This window comes from Rhincodon typus, chromosome 3 (assembly GCF_021869965.1).
Source record: "Rhincodon typus isolate 14 chromosome 3, sRhiTyp1.1, whole genome shotgun sequence".
In the NCBI taxonomy this organism is placed as follows: Eukaryota; Metazoa; Chordata; class Chondrichthyes; order Orectolobiformes; family Rhincodontidae; genus Rhincodon; species Rhincodon typus.
Genome location: NC_063334.1, coordinates 11,794,423 through 11,811,000, shown reverse-complemented (window position 1 = coordinate 11,811,000; position 16,578 = coordinate 11,794,423). Strand labels below are relative to the sequence as shown.

The 16,578-nt window shown below is 40.9% G+C and overlaps 1 protein-coding gene across 6 annotated transcripts in view; it reads right to left on the bottom strand.

The window, feature by feature from the left end:
* kank1a (KN motif and ankyrin repeat domains 1a) overlaps window positions 1-16,578 on the bottom strand; it is a 238,018-nt gene that overhangs the window by 37,401 nt on the left and 184,039 nt on the right. The window lies entirely within an intron of this gene.

The following is a 16,578-nucleotide window of genomic DNA, read 5'->3' as shown; positions in this document are numbered from 1 at the left end:
ATGATGCTGCTTGGCCTGCTGTGTTCATCCAGCCCTGCACCTTGTTGCCTGCATATAGTTACATTTTAGAAAGTTATTATACTTCACTTTAAGTTTACTTATAACAATCCTAATCAAGAAAGGTTAATACAAAGCACAGATGAGAAAGTCAGCCACATGCAGTCTTGCTTTAAAGGGTCTGTGAGTATTTTGCAAGCATGGCACAAGACAAGTTTCAATAATCTGTTTACTCCGATATGTCAGATGTGTTGGATAAAAAAAATCCACTTCTACAGATACCTTTATGAGCAGCAAGCTATGGCACTCAAAACTGAACTTGATGCAAACTTCAGAAGCACAAATCTATTGGAGTCTGACTGTTGTGGATTAATCAGGTGACCACATGCACTGCAGTGAACCACAGAATGAAAGATTCCTCTGGGGGACAGAAAGGGTAAATAAGTTGCTAATCCTAAAAACAGAACAGAACACTACTGCCTTCAGACTTGTCTCTCCCTCTAGAAGAGGGGGGAGGAGGAAACTTCAAATTTTACTAAAGGAAGGGAGTTTAAAAGAAGTCATCTGCCCTCCTGTGTTTTTTTTGCTAGTTACAGTACAGTCTCAATCAGATTTCGCTCCAGAGCAAACTCACTAAAAATATGCAGTCCAACCTGTTTCCCACACACTCTGAAATTCCACAGTCAGGAGAGGAACTGCCTAATCAAATATCAGGGTAAAAACATCACAAAAATCTCTGGTTAAAGTTATCCACCCAAACTAATTATTGTACATCAAGTACTTTTAAAACGGTTATACATCATAAAATACGGCTGCTGTTTCAGACTCATTAACTGTGCGAGGTTTGGCCTACATTGCTAAACAGGAAAAGGGAGAATTCCATTACTTACAACTGCAGACAAGCAACTGTGAAGAAACAAGATCCAGCATCTGAAATGGTAGCCAAGTTTAAGATCCAAGCTTTCCCTTCTCCTCCTTCCAACAGCCCCCAGCCCCCATACACCCCGGCAACCAACTTGCAAGAAATAAAAATGCCTTGCAATCTTTGATAGAGGGCTTCAGACACTTTCAGCAAATTTCACTTCAGGCGAGTGAGCTGTCAACTGAAGTCCTGCCTGTTCTAACTCACGCTGTGCCCTATAAGGGAAAATTTCAGTATTTGTGTAAACTTAGCCAAGTACAGCGCACCGTGGCATAGGCTGGACTAACACCAATGAAATCTCTGTTTTTCAGAATATCCCCAGTTCTCCCACCTGCTGTTGAATACTGTCTTTTTGAATTGAAACAGAGCTTCTTCTGTTCATTCAAATTGAAACATAGAAAAAAAAGCACAGAATCTACAATTTAAGATTGCTGGATTGGAAATGAAAGCAATTAAAAACTTACATTAAAAAAAAGACTGCAGTAATATTAAACTATAAATATTAGTCACGTCTCAAAACTCCTCATTAACACTCAAAATGCTACATTAAAAAGGAAAAGTCATGCAGAACCTGAAATGCTTTAAACATTTGTCTGGCTTTCTTTTGAAATGAAAGCCACAATTTTAATTTCAAGGCAGGACTCACAACATGGCAGCCAAAGCAAGTGACAATTTCAGTTCCTAAACCTCAACTGACATTTCAGATGGAGGACATGACCATCACATCACTCCTAGCCAATGGGAATTTAAAATTTAAAATCACGGGATGGGTGGAGGGGAGGGTGCAGATGCCTGCCAATCACTGGGAACCTGTGGAAATTGTCCACCCCAAGGTAAATGAGATGATGGTCGGGGAACTTGGAAAAGTTTTGGATCCAGGAATGGAGGAAACTCCAGAGTTGGGGAGGGTGGCCGAGAAATCCATTAAATACAAGACCCCACCCAGGGCTTTCACTACCAATGATGCTTTGTGCTGACAGTCTAACTCGCTAATGAAAATTATTAGGCCCACAATTCAAGTGATGTGTTTGCTCTCAATTACTCATCAGACAAGACTGGTCCATTTAAATCAAACTCCTAATTTACTGCAGTAAGTGGCCAGCATTAAGACAACAGGTTGCATTAATATAGCAAACCATTTTAAGACACAAAGGTAAGTTAAGGTGATATGTCAGAGCACAGTCAGAAACCTCTGTGTAGCGTTAAATCTGACTCTCACACCATTCCTGATGAGAAGAGGAAATACTCATTGACCACATAGATTTAAAAAAGGTTCCAACAAATCAGCTTTTATAAATGCACTCAGAACAGCAATAAACATAATCAGAGATAGTAGGAAATGCAGATGCTGGAGAATCTGAGATAACAAGTTGTAGAGCTGGATGAACACAGCAGGCCAAGCAGCATCAGAGGAGCAGGAAGGCTGACGTTTCGGGCCTAGACCTTTCAAATGCCCTTAATTCTAATAATAGGTCATGAACAGTCACCGTCTATCACTGTCATTGTTGTGCTTTAGGACTTTGCAAATTGATTGTTGCATTATCATCATGGCCCTGTAAATCTGACTTCTCTTTTTGGGGGTGCAGCGTCTCCCTGCAATTAGAACATAGGTGTGAAATTTGGGACACACCTTCCAATCAACTTCTTAACAAAAGGTAACTTAAACTTGCATTTATATATCTCCTCTCAAGAGACGTCACCATTTTGTAGCTAACAAAGTGTAATTGCCATGATGATGCGTGCCACAGCGATCAATTCGTAAACAAGGTCCTAAAACACAATAAGATGGTTGGGTTTCATTCCAGAGTCCATTTACAAATCGATTTGTACACGAGTCAGAACACAGTACAGGACAACATGAAGCAGGTGTTCATAAGTACAAGAAAAGTTCTTATGTCCAGTCTTTAAAATTACACCTCAGTATGGGACAACGCTTGTAAGTATAAGACTTAAGTTGGACATTCAGAGTCAGGGGGCCCTTGTAATGTGATTTCTTTTGGGGGGGGGGGCGAAATTGGGAACTAAATGCGAGACAGAACATTAGGTCAGCGCAAAACGATGAACAACTTCAAGAACTGATGAATATGAGATACTTAAATGATTAAAAATAAAAGCAAGTATGGAATATTCATGGAATCAGTCATGCTGCAACTTCGGTACAACATGATAATGTGATACAAGGATTCTATGCTAAAAGTAGAACAATACTGTTCTAAAAATACATCGTCATGCATGCTGCCTTGTACTAGCCCGTACTGCTGTGTGGCCCACTGTTCCATTGGCACATTGTATCCAGATGTGTGCACAATAACTAGTTTTCATGCTAACATTTGCCTGAAATGTAATCATTTTCATGTGCCTGCATCCCAAAATACTGCTCAATTAGAAGCATTTGCCAGTGATTCTCTTTACTTCTGGTCCATGGACCTAAACACAGTTCACTTGACAGACTTAATGAGACACACTACAGTCTTATGCTGGAGAAACTGGGCTCAACCCACCAACGTACCACAGATGACAAAGTTACCAGTAGAGTTCCAATGTATTTTAGATAGGTTTGATCAAAGATTAGTTTTGAACTTATTTTATAAACAAGATTATCTATAATTCCCAACTTCATCAACTGCTGCTAGAAATAATAAATCCACTGCAAAATAGAACCCATCCAAACACAAAATGGAACTGTCACAAAATATGTGCATACGTACACAAAACTCAGCCTAAACAAATGAAAAATGTTTGCTGTCACTACTGTAAATAGACTTGAGAAATGCAGGTCATGTGAAGTCCCATAATTCTTTGCTATGATATCTTTATGGGATAGTTCAGTTGTAGGAACAAGCACTTCTTCCCAATTGAGAACTTGCTCCCTCTGTGAAGCTTCAACATTGTCTGCTTTCATGATATCTGTAGCTTTTTAGCAAACTTAAATGTAGGGATGCACCTATGTAAAGTAGGAATCTACTTCCAAGATACCATGTTCAAGGAAGTTACCCAGGTATGTCCTGTACACAAAAATCAGGACAATTACTTCCCTGTCACTATATTCTTGATCTGCGGTAAAGTGATGGAACGTGTCATCGACAATGTTATCAAGTAACACTTGCTTAGTGATAACCTACTCATTGATACTCAATTTGGATTCCACTCGGACCACTCAGCTCATTACAGACTTGGTTCAAACGCGAATAAAAGAGCTGAATTCCAGAGGTGAGGTGGCAGTGATCACCCCTAACATCAAAGCCATGTTTGACAGCATGGCACCAAGGAGCCCCAGCAAAACCGGAGTCAACAGGAATCAGGGGACAAACTCCCCAATGGTTGGAGTCATACTTAGCATAAGAGAAGATGGTTGTATTGTTGGAGGTCAGTCATGACAGTTTCAGGATATCTCATCATTAGTTCCTCAGGGTAGTGTCCTAGGCCCAACCATCTTCAGCTACTCCATCAATGCTTCCTCTGTCATAAAGTCAGAACTGGGATGTTTGCTGATGATTACATAATTTTTAGCACCACTTGCAACCCCCAGACAGTGAAGCAGTCCATGTCCAAATGCAACAAGACCTGGACAATATTCAGGCTTGAGCTGACAAGTGACAATAACATTCACACCATACAAATGTCAGGCAATGAACATCTGACATTCAATGTATTACCATCGCTGAATCCCCCATTATCAATAACCTGCGGGTTACAATTGACTAGAAAGCCTGGCCACCATTTACAAGACACTTGCATGGATGAGTGCAGCTCCAACAACACTCAAGAAACTTGACACCATCCAGGACAAAACAGTCCACTTGTCTGGTATCACATTCTCAAACATCCACTCCCTCCATTCACCACAGCACCTCAAACAGCATCTTTACCCTATGACCATGACTATCTGGAAGGACAAGGGCAGTAGATGCATAGGAACACCACTCCCTGCAAATGCCCCTCCAAGTCACTCACCATCCTGGCTTGGAAACATATCGTTGAGTCAAAATCCTGGAATTCTCTCCCCAAGGGCATTGAGAGTCAACCTTAAGGAAATGGCTACATTTGATTCAAGAAGGCTGCTCACCATCACCATTTGAAGGATAACTAGGTCTGGATGATAAATGGTAGCTCAGCCAGCAACACCCACATCCCACAAATGAAGAAAACAGAAAGTGGGAAACCAGCTCACCTTAGCTCAACGATTCATGCCTCACATTTTCAGATTTACAAAGACCCAAGTTAGGCTACTTGTACCATGCGATTGAACTAACAATATCTGATAACAGCTGTACTCCTGTCAAGTGAAAAATCACCTTGAATACAGCAACTTGTACAAAAAGTAAGCCTAAAAGTTTTCAATCAAATTAGGTTTTCAAATCCTTTGAGTTACATTTTTTTTAAAAACTTTGGAACATGGAATCAGATTAACATCTAGTCATTCAGACCCAGGTTGATTGCTTGGTTTGCGTTGAGTACGTTCATCTCTGTGCAGTACCACCGTGCATCACAAATGGCTTCAGTGTCAACAAGAGGTTGAGGGTGGAGTCACCGATTACTATTTGCTATCTAGTTGTGCCCACTATGATGAATACTGCTTGGGAAGTCAGGTGTAGTCCAAAAATAAGGTTCAATCGGACTGTCATTTTCTAATCCAGCACACTCTCCCTCAACAGACTGAGCACAACTCATGGGTGAATAGCAAGTCAGCACTTGCACAGAAACTACTGCCATGTATTTGCTCTTTTGACAGCAATAATTTGACATGTGAAAACGTGCTTGGCATCTCATCAGTGTTCCAAGATTTCGAAGTAAACACCAGCATCCAGCCTCCATTTAGTGGACTGGAGTCTCGAATCACTATTGCACCAAATAACTGTGCTGAAGATCCAATGTAACGCTCCGAGTAAAGCGAACCATAAACATATTTGGAACCCATGGTGTCAATTACACAACTTCTTCCGTTGCTAAATCTTAAGATTATATTAATGAGGGAACGCGTTTGCAAAATCTCACATGCTTGACAAGAGCAGAACAGCTGCACTTTTCCAGTTTTTCCATATGTGCCTGTCTTAGTTCATTGCCATGAGGCTACAATAAATCAAATTCTGCTTTTAATACACGAGATTCTGGGATTGCATTTAGCAAATCTGTTCGTTTTCCTGTGAACATTTCCCATAATAGCCATGACTATGTTCAGCTGTGAAACCTCCAAAATGGTTTAAAAAAAAAGCTGAATGAACATTTCAAAAGGATTGCGTCACCTTGCAATTGCAAACCCAATTGCAGACTCACTAATTTTACAGATAGAAGCTCTTTGGCAAAAACCATACAGCAGATGATGAAATATTGCCACAGATGCAATTATGACTTTTACAGTGAACACTGTTCTACACTATTTCAGGAATAGCATTCACTGGTAAAATTAACTCAATACCAGGTTTCTTTAAATACACTGAAGGTCTGTTGAGTTAGTGAAGTGCAAACAGATTTAGACAGGATGCTACATCCTTCCAAATGACAAAAATCAACATTGGTTTTGAAATGCTGCTTGGTAGATTTTAAACTTTGTAGCTCTGTACACACACCAACACATTATAAAATAAGTAGAGGCTAACGTCTGCTTGCTTTACTTCTAAGAAACTCTCCAGCAGAACAGCATTTTGCAGAACTTCACAACTATAAAGAAAGTATCTGAAATGTGATTGCATTGCAGAGAATTTCTGAAATCCATTACTGGTCACCGTATTCTGAAAGAGAACAGAGGATTCAATTTGCGAGGGTGAATAATGTATACTGCACGTAATGCATTATAATGATGCAACTGCACACACGTCAACCTGAGGTAATGCATGTGTTGTCCCTGCTTACGTCACTTAAATATTCACTGCCTGTTTATCAATACTTACTATAAGACTCATCTTTCTGCCTTCAATCATGACATACATAGTTCATTTCTCCTGCTATTTCAGCCGTTTCCAAGATTGTCAGTGCTTTAAAATTTGGCAGATCAAGAGACCTGACTCCTTCCTAGTGCCAGTTTAAGACCTCTCCTCCTCTGCTATCTTATCTTTACAGCAAGCTTCCTACTGATGCCTACGGGGAGGTGACGGCCTACTGGACTGTTAATCCAGAGACCGAGGTAGTATCCTGGAGACCCAGGTTGAAATCCGCCATGGCAGATGGTGGTATTTGAATTCAATAAAAATTTGGACTTAAGAGTCGAATGATGACCATGAATCCATTGTTGATTGCTGGAAAAATCCATCTGGTTCACTCATGTCCTTTAGGGAAGGAAACTGCCATCCTTACCTGGTCTGGTCTATATGTGACTCCAGACCCACAGCAATGTGGTTGACTCTTATTTGCCCTCTGGACAATAAACGCTGGCCTAGCCAGTGACACCCTCATCCTGTGAATACATAAGAAAAAATATGCAAGCCCTTACTTCGACAATAGGATTTTCCACCCGCTTTTTCTTCAGCTTCGGTATAGTCCTTTTACAAATTAGGCCTGGCATAAGGCCTCACCTGCTTCTTTCCCTGAATCTGCCCCAGGTCTCTAGCAGAACAAGTTGTTTTTTTTTCCAAAAGCAATTGCAGTAATGCCATGACATGTGACTTAAAAATAAAAGATGCAGACTTTCTAGAATTGTTGAATTTAAGGCACCACAAACAAACAGTCAGAACAGTAAAGTGGAAGAAGAAAGCCTACTAGTGCCAATGGGCAGACTGAACCCAATAAACTGATTCTCATTATGGGGATGGATGTTGTCTATGGGTCAACTGATCTAAAGGGTTAATGCTAAGGAATTCCTTAAGCAGGACCCACTAAGGTATCACATGGGCTTTGTGGGAAAACAGCTTTGGATCTTAAAGGAGGACAACCTGCCATCTGGGTATTGACTGGACTAGGGCATCATTTCCCCAAGTGGTGTTCAAGTATGGAAACTGTACCTAAATGCGTCCATCCAAATTTGTCCATCCAAACCCCAGCTCAACAAGGTGGTGGTGAGAGAAAACCACGGTTGGTGAGATGCAAGCAGTGAGCTCTGGCAGATGCCACTGGATGAGCAATTAAGATTGGTCATGACATACAGAACTCAATTTGGTTTAGATTCAACAGGATAATACCACCTTCATAATTACAACTTAAGAAATTGTTACCTTTCTAGTGCTAAACCATCTTGCTTATCACCTACATATTCTTCACCCACAATGGAACAAACACTGGAGATTGCTGACTTGGTTCCTCGGAGGAACGGAATCTTTATCAGAGCACATCACAGGAACTCATACATACCGTGCACCTACTCAAATATTCACACTTTCACCGGACCAGTTCAAAAGGTGATTGGGTTCACCTGGCGATTCATACAATTCAGAAATGAGGACCAGGAGGTGGTGTTGATTGGTGTTGTATAGGGCAATGGTGCTGAAAGGGTTAACGTTGGAGACTGCATTGAGCTCCTCACAATCAGGTGACATTAGACAATATTGGATGTGGCAACTGGGACAATAGCTCAGGATCCTGGGGACAAATGTGTCATCAATGTTTCTCAATACTCTTATCAACAATGTCTAGCTGGTTAATGTAGCCTGCAATTCCTAACATCGTTAAGACGAAAAAGGCTTTGTTGTTAAGACCCACTAGTGGAAGTGCACCACAAGAGGGCCAAGGTCGTGTCCCTACCCTTAGACTGAGAGGCCTGGGTTCAGGCCCCACCTGCTCCAGAGGGGTGCAGTAACATCTCTGAACAGGTTGACTAGAAAAGTAGGTTAAATAAAAGAGAAAGACTCACTAGTGGCTGTTCCCCTATCACTGTGAACCAAAGAGGTACGTAGACCCGATCAAGAAAATGATTGGTGGCAGCGCCATTCCATTCGCAAAAGCAGGGACTATAGTGGAGAGTCTGTGATGGAGAGTGGTATGCTTTCTAACCTCTCTTCAGCTGGGCATGGATAATGTGTTCCATGGCCTTCAATATAAAGGAGAATCATTGAACAGTATTTAACAATGTGTATTGTACTGACAGGCCTTTTGTAGAGAAAATGGAGGAGTTTGCCTGAAGAATGAATGTGCTAATATCGTTGGGCACTGCAAGTATGTTTCCTTCCATCTATAAAATGGCCACACATTCAAATGCTTCAATCAAACAAATCCATCCACACAGCTGCTGCCAATAGAACTGCACCCATTTGCACTAAAGTGATCTACAACACAATGGTAGCTGTCTGAAATGACACATTTGACCCATTTGGGATCTTGACCTGGACTTACTGATTCGCCACCCAAAACGGTGTGACATCAGCAATTGCATGGGACTTGGTGCATGTTCCAACATTAATCCTTTTGGAACCCACTACCTTATAGAACATAGGAAAATTCTAGATTTGTCTAGTGTGTATGCAGTATTTCAATAGCGCCACAGCTTGTTTGATCGCATATTCGTCATAGTGCAGCGTTTATCAGTTTTTGGGTTTCTGCTGCATGTCATCAGCCAAATTTGCAGTGGGTTTCCACATCTTGTAACACTCTTAAGCCAGCTTGGATGTCCAAAAACCATCAGCAATCTTGAACTGCACCAGGGTAAAAGCATCACTCCCTGATTGGAGTGCTGTATAACTGTAGACTAGCTACACGTAGTTGGGATGGGAAACCTTTGTCCTTCAGAAATACGCCTAATTTGAAGGTGTCCAATTGAAATGTCTGTGGAGTCAAAGATGTCCTGAACTGCAGGAGGCCAGTTGAAATTCTAAACCAGAGCATTTGCTCATTCCGAAAGGTGTCATTGCAGGCAAAGTTTATATAACTGCCAGCCCTGACAAGTAAGCCATTGGCCTGGTCTCTTATACATTTGTGGGCCACAGACCAGTGGCATCCTGGATGTGTGTCTCCAGCTGAGCCCCTGAAAGGTTTGTTGGAGAGGGTTTTTAAAGAGGAGTCTGAGTCCCGCATTTAGTGGCACCAATTGATCTCTATTCGGTGCTCCTTTACCACAGGGTGGGAGAAGTCAGAGACTGCTCTGAATCTAGCTTTTATGTGGGGCCCAGTTGTCCTGTTAATAACAGCTTGGATCGGAGGTCAGTGACACTCTACCCTTCCCAATGAAGTACAGGATATTGATACATACCGCATTACAATAGTTACATGTAACATTTTACATCAGGGTTTGGCACATCCCCTCTGACCTATGCATCCAGTCCTGTAAATACACAATCAATGATGGACAACTTCATGGTCCACTTTAGGCCCTCCCATCATCTTGGGCTCTTACAATTATTGACCACATTCCAATTCCGATTGTTATGTCCCTTCCCAGACATTTACCAGCCACATCATATATTTGCTCATTATTAATGACTTTTCAAATGCAATTCATATCCCTTGCTGATCTTAGTACTGAAGACTAAAAAGGATGTTAATTTCTACCAACTGTTACAGTATTTGTAATATCAGCTCTAATATAAAGTTACTCATAACGTTAAAGTTAAGCTTAATACTATGATTCTGTGACAAAGCTAATAAATTTTAGGAATAGCTTCCTTCTTATCTGGCTTGCTAAGTGGCAGTTGCTTATTTCTCAAGCTCATGGTGACCCTGCTTCAAAACTGTTTCTGCCCCCCTTTGCTACGTTATTTGTTCCTCAGTACTCTCGCGACGTTATCCTGCTATACCTTTTTGTTGTTCTAAATCTTGCTTACGGAGAGAAAAATTTCTTCAAGGGTGTCTCTGCATCCAAGGCTAACTGCCTTCAGAAATTTAATTCCCCCATATCTAATAAATTTAAACTTCTTTTATTGTACAAATATTTATCTACTCTAATATGTAATTATAATTAGTTTAAAAAGTCTAACCTCAGGTAGATCAAGCTTTCCCTTCCTATTTCATAGAGAAATTGGAAATCTCAAATCAGATGGTTTTCTTCAGAGCTGCCTTCGTACCACTGGCATTCCAGGCTCATCTTACTAGGGCTCAGAGACATTTTTTTGTCTGTCTGTGAAAGCCATAATTTGAGCTATATGAAATCAGCTAAAATTTCCTTCAATTGTTTGTGTCAGGTAAAAAGAAAATCTCTAATAGCCACTTTGTCATATTCAGCCACGGGCAACTACAATAGGGATTCAGACTCAAAATCATTGAGGACTGTAATGTTCCTGACAGTCACTGATAACCAGTGATCATCATGTCTAGCAGGCAGCATATCTTTCTCCATCAGACTGCAGATGTCTGACACCGCAAACTGAGCATGCTTCAAAACTTCTTCAGACATATCAAGGAAATTCATCCTCTATCTATAAACCCTGTGTCATAGATCTGTACTGCCCTTTCTGCTGCTATTCCCACTCTCTGCTGGCATCTTTGCTGTGGTTCTCCTCTTCACAGTTCCCTTTTTGCTGCAGCTCTCTGTTATCCATTTCCAGGTGGTTGACCAGCAGGATGCTGCTTCAGACATTGGTCATTCCACCACGTGTCTGGTTCAGTCTGAGACTGTCACCTTCCAAGCTGATATGATTGAGTAAACCTCCAAAGTGCAGTAAAAAAGTCTTAGCAAAAGTACTGTGACTAAACACTCTGCCACTCACAGAAAAGAAGACACCAGAAGTAATGAGTGTTTATTACAAGATTCCCAAACGGTTTAAATTAGCTCAACTGCTATTGTGTTTTCAGATTGCATTCACCAGCAAGTTTCAGGAAGCCTGGCAAACCCATGGATATGTTGTTATGATTAACAGGCTGGAGTCATTGTCAAGCAGGAACAAACTGCAGGAGGCTACAGACCCAGAGTATGTCAGACATTTGTAACAGGGCTAGTGGGAGTATTGTCACTGGGGCATACAGATCTTACAGAGGGATGTCTTCACCAATCTTGCCTGGGGCATCTTATACTTGAGAGGTGCAGTTGAGGGATCAAAAGATTGTGTTTGTGTGGATCGAGGATGACACCTGTTTCTGACATTTGCTCCCACATGGTTCTAGCTGTCCCTTCCACTCTTACTGTCTACCATAGATGTATCAGAAAGCATTACAGATTGTCAACCTGTTTGGCAATGTTCTGACACACCTTCTGTGACTAACAAGTCCTGAGGTTGGAGCTTCTGGCCCAGAGGTAGATTGCTATCTGCACCTCAAGGCCACTAAACAGTGGTTTGAAGGGACATCAGATTGTGGGGAGGGAAGTGGCCATTGATCAGGTGGGTGAGGGTTAAGTCCAATCCACGATCCTGAAGAGTTGGCTCCGATCTCTGATTCCGAGCAGACTGCTGGAAATGCAGGAGAGAAATGAGAGACAAGGAAGAAAATGATGTCCTTGAGCTAGGAGGAACCACCCTGCTCCGCTTGGCATTCAAATTGAGTTGTTGCACTTGTAGCTTTGGCACCATTGTCCTAGTTTCCCTTTAGCTACCTGGTTTCCAGGGAGGGAGTTACTTGTTCATCCAAGATTTCTGCCTTGATTAAAACTGCAGGTGAACAGGTAAAAGGTGGATAGGGGTTCAGATTGACCCCAAAACTATTTTGTAATTCAAATGACCCATTCTGTTATTGACCACTCAGTCTACTGTTTTGCATCCTGAACAACTGCATACAGTTTCTGATCAACCTGATCTTTTAGTCAAATATTTGCTAATAAAAAGGCAACATTGTTGAGTTTCAATGTACTTTTATTGCCTTTGAAATAGACAAGTGTACAGATCCAAGTCATTTCAGTCCATCTACTGTGCATTACTTTCCATTCATAGTCCTGCTTTGCCAAACATTCATTCTCATCTTGAATTTGTTCAAACCGTTATCATTTATATAAATGATTTAGATGTGAATATAGGAGGCATGGTTAGTAAGTTTGCTGATGACACCAAAATTGGTGGAGAAGATTATCTCTCAGAGTACAACAAGACCTTAATCTCATGGACCGATGGGCCAAGGAATAGCAGATGGAGTTTAATTTAGATAAATGCAAGATGTTGACATAGTTGTACATAGCAGATATCATTTATCTTATTTAAAACAGGAACACAATCTTGATAAACTACCAAGTTGCTATCCTCTAACGCACGAGGATCAAGCAAGGTCCTGTAGATTCTTATCCTGAATGGGGACAGTGATAGCAAATCGACCTTGGAGTGAGCAAGAGTACAGAGGACTCATACAATGGTGGTATGGATTGTTCGTATAGAATGGGGCACCAAATGGAGGAGACACAAGTCATTTGTCATTCTTCTTTTGTAATGAGAATACAGGTGCAGGGAGGGAAGAGAAAATGTTTATTTTTGTACCCCTGGCAGTAAATAAGGGAATTGATGACTATAAGCAAAGTGGAGAAGACAGAAAAATTTAACACTGCAGGGAGAAATCTGAAGCTTGACCGAGGAAAGCTGAAGAAGCTGGTAAACAAGGGTGAGGGCAGCTGAGGGAACAGGGCAGTGAAGGAGACACGTAATGCAGTAAAGAAAAAGCAATGACAGTATTTGGATGTGAAAGAGTGGAGTAAGAAGGAGGTTGAAAATTTGGCAGAAGTGGGGATTAATAAAGAAGGGCAAGTTGGGGGAGAAAAGAAACAGGAGTGGGTAGCTAAGAAGTCACAAAAGGTGACACCTTTGTGAAGATAAATGGGAATATTAGAGATGGCAACCTGAAACAAGAGTCAGGTTTGAACTTCTGGAGATGTGAACTGTAAAATGACATGCAACAATCCAGTAAAAGTAACTAAAATAAAAGAAACCACGTGTTCATGGCACCTACGATAATGAACAAGAACCACATACATCACGTACATGGTGACGACAAATCAACACAGGGAAACAATGAGGACATTGCAACATGACTTATAATGGCAAGACAGTGTCAGGTATAATGCAGAATATGTTCTGTCATTTCTCAGCAGCATCATAATAAAGATGCACTTGTATTGTGAATTGCAATTAATACTTTATTCTCAGGCATACTTTCATCACACATATTGGTGATGTAACTTCTCACCTTTTCAAAGCTTATTGTTAGCATCATAACCTCACTTAACTCTGAAATGTGTACACCAACAACTGTAAGTACCACATACCCCTGCCCATTATTAAAATCCCCAGTCTTGTCCTTCTCCCTTATAGATTCAATGATTTACATAACCTGCTTTACACACTCTATTCTCAAACTCTATCATCCATACACTATCCTAAACCCCATCATCTATGGCCTGGATTACTTTGGGGTTCCTATTACATTATACTTATTTTGCTGTTCTTTCAAATCTTTTCCTGGCCTTGCCATCTCAAATCGTCAACAACCCTACAGTCTCCGCCACAATAACTGCTCCCTTACAAATTCTGTTCTTTTGACTTTGGCCTCCACAGCATCTTTTCTCAACACGGTACACATAGAGTCTTAGAAAACACACTCTGCAATTATCTCCTTCAAAAGGATGAATGGAAAAGCAGACTGCTCTGACCAAGACTGCAAGAAACTACAGTGTTGTGAACACAGCCCAGTCCATCACAAAAACCAGTCTTCCTTCCATTGACTCAGTCTACACTTCCCATTGCTTCGGGAAAGCATCCAATGTAATCAAAGACCCCTCCCATCCCAGTTATAATCTCTTCCGTCAGGCAGAAGATACAAAAGTTTGAAAACTTGTAACAACGGATTTAAAAACAGCTTCTTTCGCACTGTTATTAGACTTATGAACAGGCCTCTCACATTAGATTTGATCTTTCTCTGCACCTTCTCTGTAGTTGTGACACTATATTCTGTATTCTGTTCCATTACCCTAATGTACTTATGTAAGGTATGATTTGTCTGGATAGCACACAAACCAATACTATTTACTGTATTTTGGTACATGTGGCAATAATAAATCGAGCGAATCAATAAGAAGTTCTAAATTATTCTCAGAACCCATCTCTTCAATGAACTTCTATTATTTCCTTCTGGATTTACAGTTTACTTTCATTATGCCACTGTGAATATCCTTGGGCATGTTTCCATGTACTAAAAGTTGCTTTTATTAAAGGCAAGTTGAACTGTTGTCATGGAAATGCTGATAAAGCAATGCTGTGACCAAGGGCAGAAACTGTAGTTCAAGCTGTGATGCTTTGTTTACTCATGAAGAAACTTGCACAGCCTTCACAAATTAGTGAGAAAAAAGATTAACTTTTAACAAAATACACATGGCCAGGTTGATCTGAATTGTAAACTGTCTCAGACAACCAGATAGCAAATAACTGCTTTGGTGTCAAGGCATTTCTTGACACACACTGCTCAAGGTGGTAGCAATAACCTAACACCAAAAATAAATTAGGAGCAAATTACTGCAGAATCTGTACTGAAAACAAAAAATGCTGGAGATCACAGAGTGTCAGACAGCATCCATGGAGAGAAAGCAAGCTAACGTTTCGAGTCTAGATGACTCTTCATCAGGGCTGAAATGACAAGCGACTGGAAGGTCAGGGTCATTCCTATGAACAGAGCAGAGATGTTCCACAAAGTGATCACCAAGTCTGCATTTGGGATTGTCAATGTAAAGGAGATCCCGTTGTGAGCAGCGAACGTAGTCGACTAGATTGAAACGCTGATTCCCCTGGAAGATCTGTTTGGGATCTCAGGCAGTGATGAGAGAGGTGGTGAATAGGTACTTGTTACAGCTTCTGTGATTGCGTAAGATGATGCCGGGTGGAGAAAGGAAGTATTAGGAGTGATGGAGGAGTGGACTAGGGTATCACAGAGGGAACTGTGGAATGCTGATAATGGAGGGGAGGGAGAGCTGTGTTTGCTGGTGGCATCCAAAGGAAAGTGGTGTTCATTTACAAACTGACAAAAACATTTTTTTTTCCATCATTTATAAAGTTACTTTAAATGTTAAAGAGATATTAGGTTTGGCAGCATCTGTGGAGAAAAAAAATCAGAGTTAACGTTTTGGATCCGGTGACCCTTCCTCAGGGCCCCCAAGCATTAACTCTGTTTTTTTCCTTCACAGATGCTGCCAGACCTGCTGAGCTTTTCCGGCAACTTCTGTTTTTGTTCCTGATTTACAGCACTGCAGTTCTTTCAGGTTTTTAATAAAGAGACATTACTGCCCAAGATCTCAAAATAGCACAAGTCAAAATGAAAAACAAAATAATTCAGTAGCAAGTTGGAAGAACGCTTCCATCAGACAGAAGATACAGAAGCTTGAACAGACACATCAACAGGTTCAAAAACAGCTTCTTCCCTGTCGTTATTAGACTGCTGAATGGACCTCTCTAACTTCAAATAATGTGGATTTTGCTTCATGTACCTCCTGTGCAGTGTAACCTGTATGCCTCGCTCTCAGCATCCTATGATCTGTATGTCCTGGTTTGCTACGATCTGCCTGTACTGCTCACAAAACAAAGCTTTTCACTGTACTTAGGTACATGCGACTACAATAAATGAAATCAAAACAACCGATCAGGACAAAATCTGGCAGCAAATGAACTTGAACAGGAGACAAAAGGGGAATGTAAATATTTACAATGGTACAACACTGAATTGAAAGCCTGTGGGGATTTAAGTAACACGAATGATCATATTCTGTAAACAGTGTGAATTCTGAGGAGTTGAAACTAATATTCGGTAGTCGGTCCAATTGGGTACAATGAATGTAACTGCCCCTTATACATCTAGTACGTTTCTCCTCTCGAACAAAAACAAAGTTGCTGGAAAAGCTCAGC